The sequence below is a fragment of the Falco punctatus genome (assembly GCF_963210335.1).
Source record: "Falco punctatus genome assembly, chromosome: 6".
Lineage (NCBI taxonomy): Eukaryota > Metazoa > Chordata > Aves > Falconiformes > Falconidae > Falco > Falco punctatus.
Genome location: NC_137585.1, coordinates 73,754,516 through 73,782,080, shown reverse-complemented (window position 1 = coordinate 73,782,080; position 27,565 = coordinate 73,754,516). Strand labels below are relative to the sequence as shown.

Here is a 27,565-nt window from a genome sequence, read left to right as displayed (position 1 = left end):
CATGTCTTCAACAACGTACATGTCTGCAGTTTCTTTTGTACTTGGTGCTGAAGACTGCTTTCCATCGCTCTGGAAAACTAGTGATACACTGTACTAGAAGAGGATTTTAACTTCTCTGACGGACATGGGGGTACAATGTATTAGCAGCAGCGGTTGAAATAACCCTTCTGTGGAAGTAAGCAGGACATCACTAACAGCGCTGTGAGTGGCTTTGCAATGGCACACAGCACAAAAATAGCTTGTTTCAGCAGACTTTGATCCACACAAACTGTCATTGTTCTCTACAACAAACCACAAAAAATACCAAGGCAGGATTCTTTTAAAAATGCTTTTTATTTCGGGCTTTTCACTTGGGTTTACTCTTTTCAAAGCATACATTAAATCCAGGTCTTGATAATTTTTTTGGCTAATTTTGTAAAATTCTATCCAAATTTCACACACATATTTAAAACTTTGGTTTTCTGCAGATTTCCTCCAGCTTATCCAAGTTCAGAGGTGTTGATGCTCACGCAAGAAAAGGTCCCAGTTTAAACTATGTTGTTTTACACTGGCTGGTAGGGTGGTGCTAGTCTTTACGAATATGAAAATATCTTGCAGAAAGAAAAGCACAGACTAGTGTACACTGAATGTATCCCTTGGTAGGATTTCCAGTCTAGCAACTATAGACAGCCTGCTCATCAGTGAACAAATTACCATTTTGATTAGCTTTTGCAAACATTTATCTTTTGCTGCCCCAAACAGTTGAATGAGACTAGGCAACCCTTTCATCTAAATGAGTTGCTGTTGCACTGGGTACCATTAGCTTATATAAACCTGCTGCTGTAAGCATCCATTACCATAGCCTGGTAGTGACATATTGATTTTCAAGCTGGAACTGCTTCCCTTGAGACTAGAGAGCATATGGCTGTTTGTTAGACCTGCTGGGTAAAACATGTCGATGGCTAAAAGGAAAAAGATGGAAAAAAGTAGGTGTGAGCCTTTGTGATTTTTTTAAATTATTATATTTTTTAAAACAATAATATTAATAATTCTGTCTTAGTAACTGTCTTTTTTTTTTTTTTTTTTTTTCAGTCCAAATGAGCTTCAAGACTGGATCTTCCACTGGGTTTACTACACTGATAGAAATTCGTGAGCACTAGAGTTACAATCAATGGTGATATCAAGTTGAAACTATTAGATTTTGAGCTAAAACAAAGTATTGGAAGGCAGCACCAGGGACTACTGGTATATATGTGACTGAGATCATAATTAAACACCTGTTGTACAGAGCTTGGCCAGACAGCCGGAGAGCCATGCAATCTGTAAGAGTCTTTCTGTGAAATGCTTAATGGGCATTATGTTGGAACATAAAGCAAGCTGGTTTAGCTCACACCAAAGGTCTGCACAGTGTCTACCCCAAAATAGCTATAGGGGCAGAATATAATAGAAATGATTTTTCAAATGAGTTTCCATCTTTTCCCCATAAAATGCCTCCACACATGTATTGGATCATTATTTGGTGTATCTAAATTTCTATGTTTAGCAGTATAATTAGTCAGTTTTATTGAAACTTTTCAGGCTGGACATGTAAAATGAATTATATTAAGTGGCAAAGTTAAACATTTCAATGAGGTTTCCACTGAGGCACTCAGAAAACCTGTGTCAAACTCTTTTAACCTCCCAACTTCTGATACACTGATGAGGCACAATCCCTCCCTGAATACACTCATAAACTTTGCTATACGCTGAACAGTAAGTAGTGTCCTGTTCATGGCAGATGCCCAAAATATATAAAGGAAATAAAAGATTTAGGTGAATGCTCAGGAAACAATATTTACAAATTGTAGCCTAAAGGCAAAGGTTCCAACATTCAAGCTGTCAAGACATGTATTGGCTCCACGGCTACAAGCTCCAGTCTTCTCAGACAGAAGTGTATTGGAAATTTGCTACCTAATGAAAACAGTGTTCACCACAGGGTTCAAAGCAGTTTGGGCAACTTTAAAATCAATACAAAGAGAAAAAGCGAAAATCCAGTTTTCAAGAAGAAAATGTGAAGGACCTGTTCTTATATGGTACACATCCATGGACTAGGCTGTAGCCTGTGGTGATTAAAGTGCCAGTTTGGAAGATCACAGGATCAGAAGAACATTTTCAATTTATTAAGTAATTCTGTCCCAGTAATGATTAAGGACAGTCAATCATTACTGTGAGGTGACCCCTGAAAGGAACAGGAGCTTACGTATGACCACTGTAGGGAAGTGTTTCTTTTTCCACCCCTCAATTTAGATTTGCAGCATGGGAGACTCAGTAAACCGCTTTGCTTCCATACTCAATTTTTCTTCATGAATCAGCCTAGTAGCAGTCTGGACCAGTTGCAATCTAATCTGGTCCCACTAATACTTTCAATATTTAGATTGAAAATAATTTTTACCCAAAGACTCCCCCAAATCTTTTTACCTGTCTGTTCCAGAAAAAGACTTGCTTATGTTGGAAAACTGAATTAATTAGCAAAAGAAAAACTGCACTCATTTATGTTTTAGAAAGCCAAATGTTAGCTACAAAATAAAAATACATATATTGGATGGACTGGGTGGACAGATCAGAAATCCTTACTCGAGGTGCTTTAGAAGCTCTGCTCCAGGCAGAGTTCACTACAAGTGTTCAGCAGTTGCAGAAGCAAAGCATTGCATTACATTGCTTTTGTGGTTTTAGTGATTTAATGATTTCTGAGCTTCCACTTCACAGGCACAGGGAAGTGAAGGCAGTGAAAGCAGTACACAGTACTGGAAAGTGGACACAAGGTGGGAAGCAGAGCAGGAACAGGTACAGTGAAAGAGCCCTTTACAGGTGCCAAAGTGCATGGGAGGTGAGGCAAAAACCTGTTGTGAGAAGACAGCAGGCACTGTGTTCTTCCTCACATCTCTCTTCCCCCATAAATCTCTTCAAAATGCTCCCGTAATACCTAATCATAAGACAATTATGTTTCTGGACTGTTACATGAACGCTAAATCCCCTGAGAAGCAAATGAGTCCCTCGTGGGAAATACTTAGGAGCATTACAGAAAGAAAAGATGGAACACTTAAGTAACAGGAAATTTTTATTCATCTTGAACATGATTTAATGCATACACAGTTATTCCTTCCTTGGAAGCTGATAAGTGGCCACTGAGGTTAACTAAATTAGACTCCACGACAGACTAACCAAAGCTTTTCAATACTCCTTTTTGGAAAGACAAAAAATAAAAATCTTTCCCATTTTAATTCAGCTCAGTACTTTCCTGGCTGGTCTGCTCATTCTGAAGCAGAGTCCACTTCTGCCTTCCTCCTGCCATCACTGGCCACTCCTCCTCTCCAGCCTTCCTCCCACCCCTCTGCTGCTGAGCAGAGCCTGCCACTGCCGCACACCCACCAGTGCTGCTGACGCTGGCTCAGCCCAGGTTATTCCGAGACCTAACAAGTCTTTAATCCCTTAAAAAATTGTGTTTTTTAAAGCTCTCCTTTATTAGAAACTTGAAAATATATTTTAATCACTTTTCACAAATGGTGAGTTTCTAATGAGCTGAAGTAATTGCTGGGCATGAGGCAACTGAAACAAACAACTACAGCTGCAAGTTTGATCCACTTAAGATTCAGTTAAGGACTGTCAAACTAGGGTTTATTAACACCGTCAGACCAGTGGGTCAGAAAGCCAGCACTCAAGTGCTCAGTGCCTCCTGAACTTTTCCAAACTACTGTCACATCTTTAACTGTAGAGTTCAGAGAACTCCAAAAATACACCGCGTGAGACGCAGCTGCCCGCTGGCAGTGGCATCTCTGGCCAGAAAGGCTGCCCTGCACCGTGGGCATGGGGGGGGGACGGGGGGGGGAAACAGCCGTGACCCCCGACTGGCTCGCAGGGCAGCTCTGCCATCTGGGAAAAATGTCAGGAGAGCTCAGCCCTGCCACGGGCAGCGTCACCACAGAGCAGTGCCAGGAGTCCTGCCCTGCTGTGGCGGCTGCTGGGAAGCTGTGCTGCTCTAGGGGGAACATGAAGAGTGGGCAGGGGCAGTCAGACTTACCCACATATACCCGCCCCCTCCCCCTAAAATCCAGTTCCCTGTTCAGACATGGGTATGTGTGAAGTGTGAGAAGCACAGGATCAAACCAGCCTGAGGAAGAATGATCATTACCATTGCTGTAGCATTATTGCACAAAAACATACTGAATTTTGGAAAGTAATAATGCAGAGAGGCAGGAGAGAAAATGATGTAACATGTAACTGAAGCTTAGAAGGGTTGATTTCCCCTACTGTGCTTTCAGTTCTAATGTCTAACCCACATTGTAAAGTGATAGGAGAGTCTTGTTGTCCTACAAGATTTTACAGACCTTGATGTAATTTCGGTAGTTTACTCAGTGGCTCTCCCACGTAGAGCCTCCTGATAGGCTTAATATTGCACAACATTCTTACCCAGCTCTTTTGACTTTTACGCAGAAACTCTTCACAGTAGGTAATGAAAAACTGCTTTAAAAACCAAGGACAAATTCTAATTATTCCAATGAAAATATAAGTGTTTTGGATTTTATTTCATACTTGTTCTAATGCTTCTTCCAAAGTTTTTCATACCTTCAAGGAAGTGATAAAGCTAATGGGCTCGAAAGGTACAGCCCACATTCATTTACTCTACTTAAAGAACATCATCAAATAAATTGAGCAGTATTAATTAAACACCATTCCCTATTGCATACCTAAACACTTCTGTACTTTAAACCTGCCTGCTGCATGGCACACAGGCATTTAACCATAAAGAAAGCAAATGAACAAACCAGAAATTCTTCTTATTTTGCATATACCATACAACTGATTTTACAATCCTTTGAAGCCTATGCAAGTTAAAACAGCCCTGAGGCATCTTATGTACCTAAAATGAAAAAAATAACCATCAACCAACTAACCCATGTAAGTCTGATTTGTTAGTTTGATTTACCTGGGTCCTATTTTGCAAGGATACATTTGCTACAAAAATAGTATCCTAAGCATCAGAGAAAACACAAGCTTTTCCTAAGCATCATGGTGAGTGTTTCTTGGTTTCTATTGTTCTTTAACAAAAGCCCGTTCATTCCCCTCAAGCGCTTGTTTCTCCCTACCCCTTTTAACTCCAGCTGAAAGAACTGCAGATCAGCTAAACTTTTTCTTCTTAAGACTGCAAATTCCTCAGCGGTTGAACTTTGTTGTTACATAGTAAACAACAGGCATAAGGAGATGATTTTACATGCATATTGCACAATGGCAGCAAAGACTCCACTGCTGAACTACATTTTCACCTCCTCTCCATCACTATCTTCTTGCGGGGCGTGCAGAGAGGATGAGTAAACGAGGCGGCTGCTTTCTGCAGAATATGCCTTGATGCTGTAAGAGGAGCCAAGAAGGCAGCACATTACTAAGTTGTGTAATAAGGAGTCCTGGCATGGGTGACAATTGTCTGAGTAAACAATATAACACTCTGCCTGAGGCTCACACAAAACTTCAGACCTAAATACTCTTGCTGGTTAAGTACAAGGCTGTCCAGAGCACAAGACTATTGGGCCAAGTCAAACCGCTGCTTTTGAAGAAAGCCCTCAGCAGAACAGATGTACCCATACACATGAAGAATATATAGAGAAAGGGTTCGGCGTTGGCACTAGTCTCCGTTATGAACACATCTGACGAAATCTGTTCTCACTGGAATATTCCAATGCTGGTAACAACACTGATAATATCAGTCACGGAGTGAGAAACACATAACTGGTTCCTACATGATAAAGCCCCTGTTCCAGTATTACAGCACTGTATCTCTGCTTCTTGTCAGCATACGCCAACCGCAGCAGACTGCCTCGACACCTGAAAGTGGAGTCACAAAGTTCTGCAGGGAGAAGCAGGGAGACAAATGCCTGAGATGAAAGCAGCCTAGTGCAGCATCGCTGCCTGCTCTTACCGGCAACCCAACTTAGTATGGGCATCCTCCGCCGCACCTGCCAAGGCAAGCCTGTCTTGGGCATCAGTAAGAAGTGACCTCAGATGCGTGACTTCAGGTATTATTTCCTTTTGTAGGTAAAATCTGAATTTCCATCTCCAATCAAATTGAATGGCAATATCTAGGATGAATTAGTCTGAAAACCTCTGGAACGACATACCCTCTAATTGACGCTTCTGCCCTACTGCACATGTGGTCTTTAGAGGGCAAGAACAGACACGTGCCTGAATATATTAAAAAGCTGAAAGTGCAGCCCTACGCATTTTGTACAGCTGGTGAGTCAGTGGCAAAATGACAAGGAAACAGCATGCACATAAGCACGTACATAAGAGTTGTCCAAAGTCTTGGCTCTATTACGTCACTAGTGCTGCGTCACTGGCCATGTTAGTGTGCCTATGGACTTGGCTCACTGTACTTCTACTATTTCATATCTAATCCCTTAATACACAGCCTGGAAGGTGATGCATATTCATTGACTTCCATGGAGTTAGTCTGGATTTGCACACATTAAACTACCATTAGAACAATGGAAGTGTATGTACCTGCAAGAAATAATAAATTTAAAATGCACTGAATTGTATTTAGCATTACTTTGAACTCTACCTGGAAGAATCCCATCACAGAACAGCCCTTTACCACACTGAGATTATCCATGGAATAATGAACTCCTTTGCCAAGTTGTTCAGTATTAGTAATACGAAGGAAAACTGGCATGAGTTTGGAAGTATTCAAGAGACTGAAGAGTCCGAATTAGGAATGAAGATCAAGAAAACATGCACATACAAACCAAAACACAGCCAGAAAGGCTCAAAAATTATTGTAAAGCAACTTAACAACAGTTCTGTGTGAGTACTCTGTGCTCAGACAGGATAGGATTAGAATAGTGCACAAAAGTATAATTCACAGTTACAAAGAGTTACAAAATAGAAAACAAAGGCTCATAGTTAGAAAATAATTCTTCTTCCTGAAATCACAGCTCAGAAAAAAAGTTCCTCTGCTTAGGACATTCATTACTGAACAAGAGAAAGCACTACAAAAATGTGCTGGAGCAAACACTTTTTCACTAAAATGAGGTGGATTAGAGGAGTTAGAGACTTCTAGTATTTCTGATTTTCACGATTCCTACATTTATGACACGTGTCTTTTCATTAGGGCTGGATTTATATATTGATTTGGTCTATTTCTTAAGACAGGAGTCTCACAATGACATTTTGTGCCTCTATGTATAGATGTGCACACGCAGACAAAGGAACAGAGAAGTGAGTGTACGTGTGTCCATATTAGGAAAAGAGGTATTTAGGTATTTTTCTTACCAGAGGCAAAAATTATAAAGTGTTCTGAATTCACAAATATCTTGCATAGATATCTACCCTGTTGCTTGAGGGAATGAGACATAAAAGCTCCAAGAAACAAGTAAAGTTAATGAAACAAAGCTAAATTCTCTGCTGGCATAATTTCATTAGAGGTAAACGTTGCTGCCCCCACATACATAGCTGAGAAGGCTACTTGAATGATGAAGAGAGAAGAGGGAGTCAGCCCACATGTGTGGTTTTAAATTGTATTTTTCACTGTCAGCACAAATTGTAATTGCAACATAGGGCAATTTTTATTAATTACGCACTTCAGAATTGGTTTATAACTATGTATTGCCCTGCATTTCACAGTTCTTAAATGAGTATCTTCAGGATTGTCCTGATATATGCATTGACTACAAAGTACGCCTTCTTACATCAAAGAAATGTACTATTTTCACCCTGACACTTGTTTTATCTTTTTTCCCTTTATTTCTCTAAAAATGATTTATAAAACTAAATTCACCGTCTTCCTAATTTTATAGTTGTTTTCGGTGCAGTAGTTTCCTTCAAGTCATAAAGTAAATTGTTCTTACAAAGCACCAAGCAACAATTTAATTAACATTATCACAGTTTTAAAGGAGATATTCACCAGGGCTTAAATTCTTTCCAAAACATAGGCATTTCTGTATGCCTGTGTGCAGCATCTGGGGATCACTAGCATACAGAAGTAACAGATTTGTACACTCCTAACAGCAAGAACTTAAAACCTTCAAGCACAGGAGCTTCTTCTGGCAACATCCGCAAATTTAATGGAGTCTTGGCATCTGTGAGCTACCCCAAAGCCAGGCTAAAATTAGTTGTTTCCCAACATCCAGCTTTGAGATACAACACCACAGTTGATCTATGAGGCCTGATCTGTGCAGAAGACAGTCAAAAGAGAAGACTTTGGGCCAGGTGGCTAATGTCCCCCTTCAGCAGGCTACAGGAATCATCTGGTGGATGTGAAGAATGGAACAGCGGCTAGCCACAGCTCCAGCCTTCCACCATCACAAAGGCTGCTCCTAATGGACAGTTTATCTGTTTTACAGAGCTACCAGTTACTATACGATGAAGTAGTAACTGTGAAAACAAGAAACTGCAGCAAGGACTTAGATCTAACCTACTGCTCTTCATGCTTCTCAGTCTAGTTCAGTTCCTTCTGCATTAGTTTTTGTGTAGAGTGGCAGAGCTTAAAGAAAGGAGTGAAAAGTCCCCTTCTTTGATTACCTTACCTTATGTCTTCTACTTACAAGTTATTTAAGAAATATGGGCTGAAATTTGAAGCTCTGACTCTTTGCTTCCAAATTAAGATGACAATTAAATGATTTTTTCCCCTCTCTATTATATGCAATGCAGAAAAGAAAGTGATCTCTGCTCAGTTCCTGGTACACTACACAAATGTTTCTCTTCAGGCAATGACCCTACATGTGGATTCCAGGGTGATGGAGGTACCTCCCTGCAGACCTGAGCAAGACAACTGAACAACAAGATGTGCATCCTATTCCTGTCCTCAAAGATTCTTCCCTAGCTACTTCCAGGTGATGTTTAAAGAAGCATGATGATTTTTGGCAGCATTTATTTGACAGGATTGCTTCAGCTCCCTATCTGGGGGGCCGAACTCTCCTCATGGGCTCAAAAGCAAGCAGAGACATCTAATACAGGCTTTGAATTCCAGTCCAGCAGCCAGTCACATGATGTTTTTGCCAGACATTTCAGCATGTTAATTCTTTGTTGTATTCACCCTCAGTGTTGTAATACTGTTTGCACACAGTCACTATCTAGTATGTTGTGCCTTCCAGCATGTAACACATCGCAAGTAGCATCATTCATTGGTAAATTTGTCTTTGGAAGCTCATTCAATACATATTAATAAAAAAATTTTCAGGTATTAATGTTTGAGGCCTTTGTACATGATTGTGCCACTGCACATTAGCCATTTTACAGTTTGCTAGTGGAGTGAGAACAACTTAAGTTCTCAAATCACAGCTCATCAGTTACCACAGGTACTTGCCACTCAACTGCAACAATCCATCCTTTATCCTAGAGATAGCAAGGCTTGGGAAAGCATGTAACTATGAAGATGCCTGGGTGAGAATTCACTGTTGCTACAGAAAGCTAATCCAATCTATCCAGACATAAAATGCATTAATTCTTTTTGCTCTTTAAGTTGAGCTACTAGTGCATCTACCTAAGAATACCTGAACACATATTCTTGTTCCAGTTATTTCTTGCTGTAAGGTAAATACTTTATAGGCATATTTTTGTCTATTTAATATTATCTTATATATAAAAAATAATTATTTAAGAGAGATGTGTGCTTCACTGGGTGCTTAAGTGCATTAAAAAAGCCATGGCTATCAGGCTTATACAATATGTAAACCCAACTGAAAAGTGACCATATTCCTACGCAGTGGTTAAAGGCGCGAAAGAACCAGGGGAACCTTGCTCTAGCCTTTATTTTTTGCTTTAGTAAAACAACCCCCAATTCCTTATTTGTTAAATTACTATCTGTTACAGTCTGAACTTTCCTTAAGCTTTACTCTCCTAATGAAGTTCAATCTGCCCCTGGCTTGAAGCAAAAGAGCACTGTGTGTTCGTGTGCTGGCAGTGCGAATTTGGTTTTCCAGCAAAGGAAGTCTTCTGAATGTAGGGGGCTAAAATCAATGGAAAATGGAAGCCAGCCTATTGCCCTTGTTTTTCCAGCTGTCAAATTTTACTCTAATAAAGTAGATAGTATTTCTTTACAACCCCATTAGTTTTTCCTCAGCAAATTGACAATACCATTCACTGTTCTCTGAAAGCAATCTCCATAATTTATGCTATTCTTCTGTGAGAAATAGTCTGAACACTTGTGTGTAGAAAAAGGAACCTTTCAGCAATGTGTTCAGAGGCCCAAACATCTCTCCTACTTTATTTTACTTTTTAACTTGGGCAGGGGACTAGATACAGGAGGGAGCGCATGTGAATCAAACTGGAGGAGACAGTAAGTGTGAAGAATTGTCAGGGCAATGCACATTTTAGCCTGGCAAAATAGTATACAGTCTCTTAAGAAGCTTAGAAATAAATAACAATAGGTTTAATAGAAAGAGAAGGACATTAAAGAGATCAGCTCTATGAAATCCTTCTATAATCATAAAATTTGAAAGGCAGCCAATCTGGGGATGAGGGATGGGCGCAGAATGCAGGAACTCCTTCACTACACGAGACAATCTATGATTGCACATAGGATCTTCATCTATTAAGCTTGTACCTACACAGCAGATCATCAGTTTTCTGACCCATGATTTTGCAATGTGTGAATATTTCTCAGATGTGTCACACTGTTTAAGATTCAGCAGGTCTAGCTATTAGCAGGAGTCAACATCGTAGTAGGAAGAAAAACCTTGCAGCTACAGAAATTCAAATTTGTATTTGTAAAGAATACAGTTACCCCCTCAGTACATACATGGTCCTCATAACTCAGGTATCTGCAAGTCTCAGAGTCACTAATAAATTTTATTTTTTCAACACCACTGTGAATAAAGAGGCAGCATTAGCACAAATGGCCACATATGTACTAGCAGTATTAAAATTTTATAAACATTTCTAGGCATCTCATGTTTCTTATAAAACCTTACTGAGATTGTTTCTATTACAGACACTCTGTAGCTGAGTGTTTTGTTCTTCTTTTCATTTTGAAAAATCTTTATTTGATTTTGACTCTGTATAATCAAACTCCCACTGGTAAGGCTGGCGTTTGGGTTTTACTTTTTCCCTTCCTCTAAAGATTTGAGATGCTGGGAGAAATGGTCCTACTCTCGGTCTGTTTCAGAAGAATCTTGTTGTTATTATTATCATAATGGGAAAAAAAGGCAGCTTTAATCAGTTAGGTATGAGACATTTAATTGACTGCAGGGGAGACAGTAATGAATTGTTGCTTCCCATCCACCCCCATATTATTTCCACTGACTAACACAAGCGTTAGCACTGCTCTGCTGAAAATGAGAACATTTTGCTTTTGATTTCACCTTCTCTTCTGAACTGTGGTGTAACATTCCCTCAATTAGGAAAATTAAATATTCTCAAATGTGAAAATATTAACTAACTGTATGAGACGGCACAACTGCAGAGATCTGTTTCTTTAACCTTTGTCTGAACTTGTAAATTACTGATTTCTTTTTGTGGTAGTTCCTTGACATGCCTCATTTCAGTTGCTGCCGGTTGTCGAAGATGGCAAAGTACACAAAAATCTTTAATTCTGCTTCCACCAGACAAACCTCAAGAAAAAGCCTGGGTGCAGTTGTGTGGGGTAGTGGCTAAAGAGAAAAGAAGGAAAAAGCAAACCTGCAAACCAACTCCGTCTCTATAAATAATACAAAGTGGCAATTACTGGCATGGGCAGTGAAGAAGAGACAGCAACAAATGTGTATCCTTTTCATCATTGCCAAGGCAGCAGCTCAGACTGTCGTGAGATGTGTAAGCACATCCCCCCCACTTCCACCAGCTCTGAAATCTCTGAGATGGATAAATGCTTCATGCTGAAGTTGGGGCATAAGCAAAAAATGTAAAAAATAGAAACCGATTCTAATATTTTTTGGTTTAATTCTAACTTTCATAAGAAAATTGAATACTCTCTTACAGTAAAAAAAAAAAAAAAATCATCCAACACTGTCATGTATCACTGTGTTCATAACTTTACAAATTTTTTTAGGGTGGAGGGTGATTAAATATAGATTTTTAACAGCAATACTGAACCCAATGGAAAATATGATCACAATCTAAAGTTCAGTAGCATCACTGGACATAAAGAAGGCTTTATGCTTTGTTTTGGGTTTTTTTTTCACCCCTACAAAATAAAAATTCTTTTTACTTGTTTCCTTTTGTTTTGCCCAAACCAAATGGAAACATGTAAGGCAGAGCAAGACTGCTGCAATGCAAGTTCTATGCTGTGGATAAACCTCTGCGAACAATTTTGAAATGAAAATGCATCTGTTCGAACTGTATGGAGACACAGACGAATGCAGATATCTTTTAAAAATTTTGTACCATAAGGTTTTGTAACACAAAGTTCTGCAACACAATCTTACTTTAATTTATGTGTAACATCCATAATATTGAACTTGGAATGAAAGCTGGAAGAAACAGCCTTTTCATGTCCTTTTTCTCCTGAAGAGTTTCCTTTGGTTCTGACATTTTGGCTTCCTTCTTTCTGAGGGCCCATTCCACCTGGAATGCCCTGGCTGTGCCGGAGGAGCAGTTTTCAGTTGTTGCAACCCTGACTTAATGGTTAAAAAACCCAACAAAAACATAATAAAAAAAGCTTGCAAGACTTATTTCTGCACTCTGGATCACCATTGTATGCCACCGTCTAGCCAAAACCACACCGAGAGACTATGCCCTCTTCCCCATACTGAATACTATGGTAGCATTCCCATCGAGCGGGATACAGACATGGAAGCAAAGAGTCTTAATCCTGTAACAGCATTTACATTAATTATGGTCTACAAGCAGAGCAGCAGTAAATCCGTTACTCCCTTTACCTCGCTTTCAGCCTCTTTTTTTTCGTGTGCAGGAGGAGACAAGGCAGAGAAGGTGTGGCAGCTGGGCAAACAGAGGCGGCATATTTTCCTGTGAACTGTGACCCCCAAATCCTAAGCAATATTTGTGGAAAAGAGCAATTGCTTTACCCAAGAACAATCTTCTTGGTATTCTCTATCAATAAAGAAACCATCAAAGGATATTTTCCCCTAACTTAATTTAGAAAGAAAATAGTTTCAATTGCTCTTCGAAAAAATCTTCACCTCTCTAGTCTTTTTTATCATTGGCATTTATTATAGCAGATAACAGCTGCTGAGAGCCTTCAATCATGGAGCTTTTGAAGGCTGATGGAAGCATCAAGCTAATATTTTCAATAGCTCTGGGATCTGAATCCATATCCTCAGGATTAAGGCAGATCAAATGAAAATGAATACCTCTTTACAGACAAAATCCACCTATCCTTTACCACACAGAGAATGAATTTGTCTGCACAGAGTCTAAAGAAATGAATGGAGATCTTTTCTATTACTCATATACAAGACATTTTGCTCCTAATGTAGTATTACTGAGATGACACAATGTTTTGGCTTTCCCCAGTGACAAGAATTAATGTCCAAAATGTAAATTATTAGGGAATTGGTAATGGATACACAGCCTTTTCCTTTTAAACTGCTTATGTGAATTGAGTTATGGGCAGGAATCAAAAGGTATCCTCAGAAAGTTACAGAGAAACTTCTTTAAAAATGACTGGCAGGTGAGTTCCTCATGATATCCAGCCTGAAGGAATACTCAACAACTGCCATGGGACACAACACTCACATTTGTTCGTGCTCTCCAGAAAAAAAACTCAGGAGTTGACTCTAACCCCACTGGAGCCAACAAAACCCTCCTTCTTCCCCAGCTGGACACTGAAACAACTTAATAGGCATTAGGTACCTACGCAGGCAGATCTATGGTCCTGATTCTGATCCCAAAGTTGCTGAATGATGAACTATTGTAATACAAATGGAGTCAGACATTGTTCATATTCTGGGCAGAAACGAGCCTGGAGAGGTGTGAAGAGATGGTGAGCAGTTACTGAAGTGAGCAGCTCACCATTAGAAAGGAAGAATCACTTTGCAAGACTGAAAATAAGCCAAAGAACAGTTTCTGGCATACATGGAATACACAGCGAGATGAGAGAACTGGGTTTGCTCAGTTTTAAGAAGCAAAGGAAAACGAGAAATCTTATTGCTGTGTACAATGACCTACTGAGAAGCTACTGGAACATCGACATTAAAGGGTGAGACTTCCATCCTTGGAGCTATTCAAGACTGAAGAGGACATGTCTCAGAGCAACCAGACCTAATCAGACCTGCTTTCAGCAAGATGTTGGCTCGACGTCCCTTCCTACCCACATGGTTCTGTGATTCTACAGAAGAGAGGAATAATATAGTGGTTTTATTAAATAATGTCAGTAAGAGACCATTACAGCCTTGCAGAGAGGTTGAAGAAAGTTTCCCTAAGTCTGTACAGCCTAACAATCAATACACTTGTTATGACTTGTTCAAATAATACAGTATCAATCACATAACTGAAAAGAATAAGTTCAGAAGCACATATCATATTATTATTTCTTTGGATACTGGTTGTACACGCATGTATATGGACTTTTATCATTGAAGAACATAGCTCAAGCTTCCAAACTCAGCTGCTGAAAAGAAAGAAAATACCACAGCTTTGGCAAATTTAGGATGATATTCATGTGAAACAGGATGTGGCCAGGTAGTTTAGAATTTTTTTACTCTGGACTTCGACATGTTAATATAATCTCTGTAAATTTTTTTTGCTATACATCTGCCATACATCACATAACATAAACCTTGCCCAGAAGTAGACACATACACCTCCACAAACACAGTATGTACTGTAGAAGTCTGCTTTATCTGTTCTGTGGAACCTTATACACATATACAGATAAAAACTTTGAAAATTAACTAGAACCAGATGTTGCAGTAAGTAAAGATCTAGTATCTATTCTGAGACCAAAGTATACTGTGAAATTTGGTTCAGAAATGCCACTTATTTAATTTAAGCTTAATTTTAATCTGGTATTAAAGGAGTTCAATAGAGGTTTAAAAATAAATAAATAAATGCTGCAGCTGTACATTTAGTTACATTCTACGTACTCCATTGTAATACGTAGTGTTTTACTCATCTTATTATGAATGAGGTCAGTTTAACAACAAGGCAATCTCTTTTTCTAAAACAACAGGACAAAGGAAATTATGTACAGAAAATACAGGTAGAATCACTTGAAATTGCTTTCTTATCACTTCATGTAATGCTGCATATCAAGGATTTCTTAGATGAGGAATTTTTATATTTTATATTTTTATAATTTATAACTTATTTTATATTTTACTGTGCAACTACCGGCAAATCCATGCTTTTCCTTTCCACACCAGGGAAATCAATTGTATTAAACTGTAAGAAAACAATTTACACAACATGCAAGGTTTCAAACTTCAAACCCCATACTTGAGGCACAATAATTTGCAGCAGGCACCTAAATAAAAATTCTTGATGTTGAGTGTTTATAGCTTCCATTGTGGACACAGGCTGCCAGGTCACTTGGGTCAGATTTCTGACCTTCTTGAGAAAAGCTAACTTTCTTCTTCAGAACTGCTTTAGTAGATAAGCTGTGCTGGAAACACTGCCAAAAGATATACCAACATCTTAATACTCACACTTGCTGATCGCTGATAAAATCACAGAACCAGAAAGCATGCAAGTTGGAAAGGACATCTGAAGGTTATGTTGGCCAGACTCCTGCTCAAAACAGGTCTAGCTACTCAAGTGAGATGGGTTTGCACAGGAGCTGAGTTCTGAATACCTGGAGTGATAGAGAGTCCATTGTCTCCCTGTGCAACCTGTTTCAATGTCTCACTATGCTCATGGTGGAAAGAAAAAACTCAGTCCTACCACCAAAATAAAATTCCTTTTGCTAAAACTTGAGACTTTTGCCTTTTGTCCTGCCACTGTGCACTTCTGAGAAGAGTCTGGCTCTGTCCTTTCCATACTCTCTCCACCAGACAGTCGAAGACAGCCACAAGATGCCCCTTAACCTTCTCTTCTCCAGGCTGAAGAAACTCAGCTGTCTCAGCCTCTCCTTGTCTGCCACATGCTCCAGCACCCATAACAGCTTAGTGGTCCCTCACTGGGCTTCTTCCATTTGGCCAGCACCTCTTACGATGGGAGAGCCCAAAACTGCACACAGCAATTGCCTTCCCTGATCTCTCCTCTCCACAGATCAAGACAAATAAATTGGTGTAATTGCAGAAAAAATTGACATATAAATGACAGTCGGCCAGAACCATGCTCAATTCCTGTGTAGAAAAATAACATTTTGCCTCCTACGTGAGCCTGAAGAGAATACACGCTTGTAGTTTCTTCATCATGAGAAGATCTGGTACCAGATCTGAAGTCAGCTTCAAAGGAGCAGGAAATTACCTCTTGAGCAGACATTATGGCTGAATGTTCTCATACGTTTGCTGGGATGGAGTACCTTCATCCCAACTCCTTGTGCCTATGAGTAATCTCCACAAGATCCTTTGGTGACTGCTACATCACTCCCTCACTCTTCACTGAGAAATCTCTTTAAGATTTGTTTCTTTCCTGAAAAGGCCTTTTAGAGAAAAAAATATCCCACAATCTGCTGTTTCTCTCTCCTGTATTTCCACAAAGGACTCGTACCTATCAACCAGGAATTAGACCCACTTTGAACAAAACACATTTTCAGCTGCTCAGCAAACAGGCTGGGGCTGTCACAGGCACAGAGCAGGAAAAATAAGCAAAGGGAACAGTAAACAGTGTGTGGCCACCTTGTTTATTCAGAGTGCTGTGGTTTATTGATGTTGCACACAATCTCCAGTTTAGTTGTTCTTAGATGTTAGATGTTTTCTCTAACATCCAACCTGATCCGAAAGGCAGGTTTCTCCAGCTGGCTAGGGAAGCTTTCAACAGCCATAAGCAAGCCATAAACCCCTCCCAGTGCCACTGTCCCTCATGTGCAGAAAGGGAATAACCTTAAAGCAAAGGTCCTTCACAGTCACCACATGGAGTGAAAAGAAAAAACTCAGCTGCTGGCCTGTTGGACATGCCCAGGCAGACATCTTTCAGCTGTTTAAGGACAAGGTAACAGGGAAACTGAGTATACAAGGAGGAGAACAGGCTGCCTCAAAACCAGCGTTCGATGCCTGAGTCCAATACCAATAAAAATGCACTCAATAGAGGCACAAATATAATAATAACAATAGTAATAATAGTAATGGAGAGGGATTTAATCACTGTGCCACAGCACTGGATGTATCTGGAATGCTCTTACAAGGGAAAGTTCTTTGGCAATAACAACCTGAGAACCTGGAATGAAACATATCTTTTTTTGAAATAGCAAATGCAGATTAACTCAGTATTTGTAGCAGACTCCTGCATCTGCAAACTAATCCAACTCAAGAAAGGTTGCTTGTTTGGATTTTTTATAAATAATTTATTCCATTAGATCGCCCCCCACAACACGTCTATGTAAACTGCCACAGTAGGTATGAAACCTGCCCTAGTATTGATTCAGCTGGCACAACCTTCCTCTATAAACCCCTCTTCACCTCTCCTGTATCAGGGTGGTCTGTTCCCCCCAGCTGTTGGGGAGATGCTGAATTCCTGTGCTTGCCCCTCTTCCCCAGCGCCTGCTTTTATTAAAGTGGACACAGCAGCAGCTTTAACTAGTCCAGTCGCATATATACACACAAATGCAGCAAGACACGTGCACTTTCTCTTCTATAAACACCATGCCAGCGCTTCACAAACTCACTGCTCATCCTCAGGGTGCTGGGGTGGGAGGAAGAATTCTTCAGCTAAGAGAGCACATACAGTGAAGCAAAGATTCTCCCGTGTCTCGAAGTAAAAGATGGAATCAGATAAAAGCCTGTTTGTTGGACCTGGCTGGTAAACCAAACCATGATGGCCAAGTTTGTAAGTCTTCTCCTTACTTCACTTTCTGAACACTACTACTGCAGACAGTGGCACACCTGACCATGTCTGAGTTTCAAATTATTTTTGCAATTTCATGCAGTTTTGCCACTTCAGGAATAGACTTTTTCAGCTACCTGTGTGAACTTAGGAACACGTTTACCTGAGATCAGGAAATAGTAGAGAGGGAGTTTGAAGAAAGACCCAATGAAATAAAAATCACTGACATTTGATTCTTCTACTCTGCTTTTGAAAGTTATATTTGAAAAAGTCTTGTTTGCAAGTATTGATAAGAAAACCAAAGTTTCTACTGGAGAAATGAATGGCTGACACACTTCTCATTTTAAAGGGACTTCCCAAAGCCATAAAGATGGTAAGTTATTAAATCAGAGGTAATGGCTTTACAGGCATATTATTTTTTGTATTTTATAACCAGGTACGCACAGCTTTATTTCCCTAACACAAACCACAATAAAACACTTAATGAGGACTTTAAAGTCTTTTGTCTTTGCTGTAGGTTTGCTTTAGGGGAAGAAAAATGAAAAAAGATGGTACATTATTTTCAACAGTGGCAGGAAGTGGGTTTTTAGCTGAATCAGCTTAAAAAATTCCAGCTGTGTTCACGTTGAAGCCATCGGAAAGCCTAAGCCTGGGATCAGCTCTCCATGCCAACTAAATCCTTCCTTTTCATGCCTCAAAAAGGAAATTTTTGAAAGAATGCCAAGCCTCTCCTTGAAAATAACATCTTAATTGGTTGATATTAAAAACCCAGAAAGCGCCATTCTGAAGATGCAAGTGCTCACATTTTTGCGTACTAATTTGATACTGTGCCTTGTAAGAGCACTCAACATACTGACACAGAGACTATCTCAGAAAACTGCAATGACGGGCATGCAGACTGGTTATTCCAGACAAGGAGGAATTTCTAGGAACTGTAGAAACTTAAATGTGTTACAAACTATCCTGTGCCATTGACATGCACCAGAAAAGCCAAAACATGTGCCAGCCTTTGCCCCACTAAAACACTATTTCATTCCCTGGCTGGCTGTGGCTCAGTAGAGGGTAAGGGAACTCCACTCCTGTTGTCCTCTGAGATCAGTATGTTTTTAAGGACTTTCTGTATCAATTTTAGGTTCAAACCTAGTAAAATGTTTGGGATCAAAAAGCAGAAAATGCAGGCGTATGTATCGCTGTATGTGTGATGCAGCATTTTGAAAACACATGCCTTTTTGCATTGAAAACAAATTACTGCAGGATTATGAATACGTCTATCTTGCTATCTTTTGCTTTTTGTTTCCTGTTACGCTATTAATTTGTGTGTGCATATATACCATGATATTTATCTTCAGCTGCTGTTCCAAACTTTGCATTCTTGGTCAGTTACACGAGAAGAAAAGAAAACGAAACTTGTCATTCCCAGCCATTGAACTGAATGAGCAATCAGACACTTGCCTCACATATTTCCCTTATCCCTGTATATCTAACTCTGCAGCTCCTTTAAGCTGAGAGACTGAGAGATATAGCCTGATTTACACAGATGTTAAAAGAAGCCAAATATTTGCCCAATTTAATTGATTCTGAGCTGACAGAAATGGATTTATTCTGCATAACTTGAAGCTTTTAAAAGCAAATGTATTTTTCATTAAGAATGGTAAAGGGAAATGGTGTTAAGCCAAAGAAAGAGAATTCTAAGAAACAACAACAAATGATCAGAAAAACAGGTGACTGAGAAAGCCTATTACTCTCAGGGAAGGATTTACAAGACCTTGGGTGGCTTTTTTTTTTTTTTTCTTTTTCAGTTGCATATGCAAAGCAATATACAAACTATGAAATTGCAAAGGAAATACTAAAAGGAGACAACAGTTGAGACAACAGATAGTTGAAAATTCAGTTTAATATATCACACATTTACTGTGTAACTCTAAAGTAAAGTCCTTTTTCTTCATTTCAGAATGCCAGTCTCACCCTTTTAATGGCTGAAAGTGATGCCTTTAGTTAAAGAATTTGGCTTCAGCTTAATTTGGGGTATGTGTTTGTTTTTTTAAATAAAATTGACTGCCAAGACACTTTTTTTTTTTTCCCCATTAAGCAATTTGGCAATCCAGGTGATTGTGATTTCTCCTAATCCATGTTCTAGAAGATAATTTTGTTGAGGCAATCATTTATCCCAGAGCAGTGAGTCAAAATTAAGCAGAATATTTCAAAAGTCTGGGTATTCATTCCAAACTGTTTCTAAATGTTGCATTTCACAAAATCATATTTGCATTTGGAATTTGTACTGGAAGTAAAAACTTCCCATAAAAATAGGGTCTGTTTTATATGCAGTATTTACTTACAACATCCAAATAAATATTTTTTTTTTTAAAAAAAAGAAAACCCCAAAGCATTCCTTCTTCCCCAGGATTACCAATGTCATTAAAAATGTCACACCACACTCCTAAGACAGTGACCAAATTAAGAATTAAGAGCTCAGCCCTGAAAGGTGCTCATAGAGCAGACTCTAAGCTCATGGTGATTTGAGGGTATTCACACCAGACCTGAAACTCACTTTCTCTCCTTAACAACACACAGAGTTCCTAATAGATCCTGCACTTTTTGCACCCCCTTTTTCAGATAATGATGGAATATTTTTTTTCAGATAATGATGAAGTACCATGGGCTACGGCTTCTTGTTGGTAAGATGTAAGATGGTAGCAGGACATTTCTTCAAAATCTTGTTTGTGTCACTGCCTTGGAATATAAAATAACTACTGTAAGTTTATTAGTTAAAAATATGTATACTGTGTTTCTGAAAAATAATCTAGGTATAATCTGTGGGTTTAAATTGTGGTAATCAAAGAGCCTTTGCAGCACCCACTTTTGCTTAACTGATTTGGTGGGTGAAAGTAGCAGTTGGGAATATCACAAATTCTAGCTGCTGTACAAAGGGACAGGAAACAATCTCCATCAGCCTTACCCACACAGGAAGCAAGAGACTTTTTCCTCAAGGAGAGATAGTTAGCCTTGTATTCACAAGGATAAGGAGAAAAACAAAATTCTCTGAAGGGCATGATGGTCCCAGCTCCAGAGTGGTTTCATGGGAGAAACAAAGCTACTACTCTTTATCTTCCTTCTGCTGTGATACCAGAGTCTTGGCTTCAGTAAACCTGTAAGCAGGATTTCTCCTTCCAGGAAGACACCATATCAATAGCTGATGATGTAATAACACAAGTGCAATTGTACCAAGTTTCATGGGATAACGATGGAGGTATGAAGGGAAGGAAGGACAGACAGCATAAACAATTATCTCGATTTGCTCACTTCACAGTAAGCCAAAAAGATCCACCATCACACTGATTCACATGTATTTTTCACTCAGCTGCATCCCTGAGACCCCAACCTTGTAACTGGATGAACAGAGGAAAACACACAGCCTCCTTTTAACCTGGTGTCTGCTGCAGCTACTGCCACCTGAACGTAAGATGAGATGAGAAGGCACACTGCAGACCAGCAAACTGTCCCTACGACAAAAGCCGTTCCCTGAGAAAGAGCGCCTAGTCTTTTCATCAAGGACTGTTATTGAGAACACTGAAAAGTCAGCACCAAAAAGACCAAAACACACATGTTGAGGAAACGACCGGTTCAAATGACAGGATAAGGTCTTGGTCTATGTATTTATTCATGGCAGGATCTCAGTCAACACACTTCAATAAAATGAGTAATTATTGTGAGTCACATCACTAATTACATCTGATACACAAAAAAGCTTGTGCAGCATCACTTATCAAAGTGCACTGTGAACTCATCCAGTATGGAAGTGGCTCACAGAGGAGCTCTTGTTACTGGTTCTTGAACAGCCCTGAAAAAGACAGGGTATTAGAGATGTCTATGCCATTTTTCTCTCATTGCATTTTTTTTAAACATAAAAGATGTGTTGTACAATAATGGCAATATAACTGCCTGTGGAGGGACTTCAGCGTTTGCCTTGGACAGGCAACACAAGGGAGAATTGTAACGAGAGAGCAGTGGAATTGGCCAAGATAAGCTGCTTTCTTCTATGACAAGTCGAGAAAGCCAAGATGTGTCGAATCTGTCAAAATATTCTAAGATAAAGTTTTATTTTTCCATTACAAAAATAAATTAGATGGTTTGGATACAGGTCAAATTGACTGAGTTGGGGAGCAGAAAGAGATTAAAGGAGGTAAGTCATCTCTTAGGTAACAGATCTACCTTTTATCATGCAAGAAACACTGAAGTCTTCTCAAACTTTGTAAAATTTGGATGAGTTCTTCATCCAAGAGTAGAATTAAATTTATAATCTTTTCCCCTGAATTTGGGGCCTGATAATTAACTATCTGGATGACCATGTACTCATTTGTGCTTTCCCATCACCTCTTGTAGTAACTTCAGAGAACAAAGAACTGGACCAAACATTACCTATGTTTGCAGCTTTATCATGTGATTGTTTTCATAACTGAAGTCACAGCACATGGGACAACCTAACTTTAAATACAGAAACAATACATGAAATTCTCTTCTCCTGCACACTCATGTCAACAATAATGACAGTGAAGCCAAGTCAGTGACACTGCCACTGAACAACAGTGAGTGTGAAAATAAGCAGATTCAATGTCATTTGGCACATGGCATCTCCACCCATGGAAATCTAGAAAGAATACTGAGCTTTTTATATAATGCTTCCTTTAATACCTGTTTGTGAAAAAACAAGATTTATTGTATTATGTGTCTGCTTCTTTTAACAAGAGAGAAACAAGACAAAAGCAAGAAAAAAGAATTCCATCTACAGAGAAAATAAAGTCAAAAAACAACCTCCAAAGACTTTAATTTGTAAATTAGGTATTTGCCTTTAAGAACAACCAAAGCTGTGAATTTGACCAATGTAGAAATACCAACCTCACTAGTAAAGATAAGAAAGAATTCTATTTTTAGTTGACCATATTTAAAAAGTGAGTTAAGTTGTTAGATCTCCAGTGCGAGACAATTGAAGGGGAAGAATTTTCACATGGTTGGTATTCAGCACTTTATAAATTAGTACTATTTGAGATCCATGAAGCTGTGAAAGCCACAAATCAGTTAGTTTTGAGAAAATCTAACACACAATTTGCCGAGAATTATACAGCTATATAAACACTCAAAAGGTTTCTGTATGACTTCTGCATATAAGCAAAAAAAACCCCCATGGTCTTCTTTTTGCTCTCTCTTTAAAAAAAAGAAAAAAAAAAGAAAAAAAAAGCTTTACCTCTACTTCATTTTGCAAGTAGTTTTCATTCCATGGACATCACCAAAGATCCAATCAACTATTTAAGCATAAACTCTAGCCTACTAGACTGTCATCAGCACAAAGTCCCTCAAATAATAAATGAACTTTTTATTAACTGTGGTAACATTAACATTACAATGAGGGATTGTTTAAAAACAAGTTGTACTGCTGTTGCTCAAGAGCTCAAAGAAAATGGTTCTCAGTTCCCTTATTTTTTCTTGAGGGTAACCACAGGGGTTGCATTAAATCTTTTAAAATATGTTGACAGTTGAATAATTGTGCTGTTGCTCTGGTGACATTTTATGCTTTTTAATTGTCATTAATGAAGCCAACTGATACTTTCTTAAAAGTCCTTTACGTGTTCTAGTAATTTTATGACAAAAAGAAGAACAAAACAGTCTGCAAATTAGCCTTGATCCACTTCTCATATGGAATTTTCACAGGAGACAATGGGAGAATCTGCATGGGAAATATCTGCTTGACCAGACATTTTAGGTAGGAATGCATGAAATGTTCCCAGTAAATTGTGAAATTATCACTCTGTTGTGCATCTCCACATCAATTCAAAGCTCAAAGAAGACTTGTTTGAGTGCATTTTCAAAAATAAGTACTGGAACTGCTTTGACTGATCCAGAATTTGACGCTAAAATAGTATGGCCCAACATTTTAGGGTTGCAATAAAACCCAAAATGTAAACGCGAGTTGGAATGAAATGTAAGTCTGACACTATGCTGAAGTCTAACAACTCCTTTCTTATTTTGGTAATACTCCCACTGATTTGAGAAAGGTTTTGCCCCTGTAAAGGCTGAGGGATACCGCTCTCAATTATCTGTTCAGGAACATGCAGTAACAAGGAGGAATGCACGCAGCTTGAGAAACAGCAGGCACTATACTTCATAGTTCATAAACAGATAAGGTAAGTCTTTTGCTATGGGGAGAAAATAAACTATGGCGCTTTAAATTATCATGGGTGATTTAAGTAGATTAAGGAAGATCTATTTTGGGGACAAGGAGCCAGAAGAGGTAAGAGGAGGGGGGGGATGGCATGTTGAGTCCTTCACTCTCCCCATCCCAGTTTCCCTCACTCTTGCATGCTCCATGGTAGCACTGCAAATGATTCTCCACTGCCACTACAGCTGCTGCACCAAAGGCTTCACATCTTTGCACTTTCAGAATCAGACAGAATCTGGAGCCATCTTTCTTTTTCCTCAACCGCAGCAGCTCTGCAAGTGCTCATTGCATAAACATTGATGGTTGGAGCCATCACAGTTGAACAGGACAACTAGGTCCTGAAAAATCACTCCAAGTAAACTGGGAACCCCTTTCCCTGCTCCTCTGTAGACCTGGTGCCACGTATAACCAGGCATACCTGCGCAAAGCACGCGGTTCTGCTCCATCCTGGTCTTTGCTTTCATCCGAGTTAATGGCTATGCAAGGGGCAAAGCAATACAAAAAGAAATAGAAAGCCTGGGAGTTCTGTACAGCACTGCAATTTTCAAGACATTCAGGGTGTGGACAGCAGTAAGTTGCACACTCACATCAGACACACATTTCACAACCTCAGCTAAATCATGAACTACATGTTAATTAGACAAGGGGCCAGGCTTTTGATTTCAAAAATAGAAATCAGAGTTGCAGTCCTTCATCCATTGAAGTTAATTGCAAAATCCCTATTATCAGGCTCTTGAGGTATTACCCAGGCTTACTTTTTAATTACATTTGATTCTTAATGAAGTAGATGGCAAAAAGAAAAGCAGCCCGTGATTCAAATGATTCGCATTTTTATCTTTCCTGATGAACAAGAGAATAGGTCAAGATACTTGCTGGATTTTCCCATGAGAAATGCTGCGATGTGAATAAGCTCAATTGACTTGATCCTGAAGGAGCAGGTTAGCTTTGAAAAGCATCACCCATTTTCTCCTCCTGTATACATTCTACCCCCAAAACTTATGCAATGTAATTACAGACATCAAGCCAAATCCAGTCCAGAACTTGAAAAATATCATCCAAGTATCCTAAGCTTGAATGACTTGTCTTTATTGTCTGGTGTCATTTAAAACATAAGGAGTCCTAATTATAGTTTTATTTTCAAATTATGCTCTTTAAAAGAGTGACAATTTTCTACAAAAACTGACAACTTCTCAGGGCATGGAGACAGCAAATAACTTGGTATTTCTACATGATTTAAAAACCAATAAGCTATGAAGCAGCTTATGCAGAAAGAGCATGCTATCACACTTTCTAGATAACAATATAAAGTTTCACCTTTTTCTCTTATATCACTACCCACGTAAATAAATGAAGGTTTACAGAACAGAAGTTCATGCTACAGGTGGGGCCATTATCTTGTTATACACAACAACCTGCAAACTCTTTTCACATAATGAAAGCTGGTTTTTTACCATCTGGAAATCAGGCTTTAAAATAAAATTACAGTTTTTATATTATATAAAAAGCTTAGCCCTTTATTTCAGACGTTGTCACATTACAAAATGCAGAATTAATTTCTTACTTTTATGACTTTGAAAGACCCATTGAAAAACCAAGGACTTTAAAAAAAATTACACTTTAAGTTGAATGTTGAGATCAGTACTAGAGAAAGCAAAATGTCTATTTCAAGATAACCGGATAGCATTTCAAGGCTCTGGTGACACTTTCCCCTAACTTTTACTGAGGCTAAAGACTCAGTTTTACCCATGCAAAGCATTGCTTTAAAAATCAAGGAGAGGACACAGGACATGTGGCTGCTGTTCATGATACAGCAGAAGCCAGCTGTAACCCAGGCTGCCCAGTGGGGCTACAGCCAGGAACCAGAGAGCTGAGGCTGTGTCCGCTGGGCTGGTGTGGGGTGACAGAGCTCTCGGGACTCAAGAACCTCACCAAAGGGGCTGCCGTCTGCTATAACCCCTTTTAAAGGAAGGAGGGACAACCTCCCTTCAGAGAAGGAAAGGGAAACTATGGTTTCAATCCACCCAGCCATTAATTTTTCTAAATCCCTAGGTTTGGGGTTTTCTGCCCTATGGGTGGTTCCGTTTCAGACTTCCTACTTCACACGCACACCAGGGATCAGGGGAAGCCCAGACTGAAGGGCCACCACAGACACGATGTGGAAATCTGAGTCAGCCTGTTCTGCATAACTGTGACAAAGCTGCAGGTGTAACACACACCCACAGCCAAACTGCTTCTGTGTGGAGTTGTGCTGCATCAGCACCATCAATGTAAGTCAGCATTACTTAGGCAAGGAAAAGAAATTCCCCCTACCTCTTCATCTGGCAATTCCCTCTTGGAATGCAGTTTCTGCTCTTGCTTTTACTGGAACCATGCCATTTTACACCTATTAAGTATCATGCTTATAAGTTTAGGACCCTATATTTTATAATATACAGTATCTTGTAATTGCTCAGTCTGCTGGTCGGTATTCATGGAAGGTCTAACTTGGTAGGTCTCCTTCTGGATGTTTCTCAGAGTCAAGCATACATAGAATCATTGCAGCAAACAGCAATTTGAGATACTTACTAGCTATGATTATTGTTAAAGTGATTCTTTAAAGACTTTCAAAGCACACAGAGTATTTTCATGGCAGGACATGGCAGTTGCAGGGCATCCCTGTACTCATGAGCCAAACAAACTATCCTAATGCAGACAGCATTGGTGCAGGGAGTAGCAACCCCCCCTGACTCAAAGGCAAGAGCAGAAATCTTCATAGGGCTGAAGAAAGCAAATACCTCTACAGTTAGCAACAAAAAGATTCTGCTCAAATTTAACAGAAACTGAAAGCCTGAAGAACACACACATTCTGAACTGGTGGCTAAAATCAGTATTTAAGACAGATTAATACTGGAAGAATAAGCTATCTTATTAAAATAATACAAGGTACTATTAAAGTAATACCAGAGTAATTGCAGCCATAAGATACTGCGTATCACTTCAGAAGCAAAAGCATCTTTCTTTTGAAAACAGTAATTCTGATTGCTTGTTTATAATATGCAGGCATCAGTGATTGCTAAATGCTACACACATCTGAAGCATTGTATGAAGTGCACAAGGAATGACAGTTTGTCAGAGGACTCCATGCCTTCCTTAGTGTCTTGGTAAGCCTTCAGGCTGCCTGATATTCAGAGTATGAAATGTCTCAGTTGGGCACCAAATGAAACCAACTGAAAACATCAACAGCTTCCACTGCATCTCATGTGCTATCATCTTTCCCAAACAAAATTAAGGATAAGAAATAAAACCTTTAATTGTTAGTAAGCCATAACAACTCTCAAAATAAAGAGAAGGTATTATTAATTATGTACCTATAGCTACAGTAGCAATGAACTTCAGGTAAAAATCAAATTTAGGGTGACAGGTACCTCAGCAACACAAAACAGAAATAACTGTGAATGCAGATCAAAAAGCCATGTCTACTCAGTTTTGAATATAAGGGGAAGAAGAAAATGTTCAATCATAACATTTGGTTAAGAATGTTTATCTTCT

The 27,565-nt window shown here is 39.2% G+C and overlaps 1 protein-coding gene and 1 long non-coding RNA gene across 2 annotated transcripts in view; both read right to left on the bottom strand.

Annotated features, from left to right (window-relative positions):
• The window catches only part of SEMA3C (semaphorin 3C), a 142,992-nt gene that overhangs the window by 111,809 nt on the left and 3,618 nt on the right, over positions 1–27,565 (bottom strand). The window lies entirely within an intron of this gene.
• On the bottom strand, positions 1,040–27,559 carry LOC308065739. Its single transcript, XR_013928896.1, has 2 exons — positions 22,243–27,559; positions 1,040–21,664 (listed from the first exon to the last, which is right to left on the bottom strand). It is a non-coding gene; the product is annotated as an uncharacterized lncRNA (long non-coding RNA).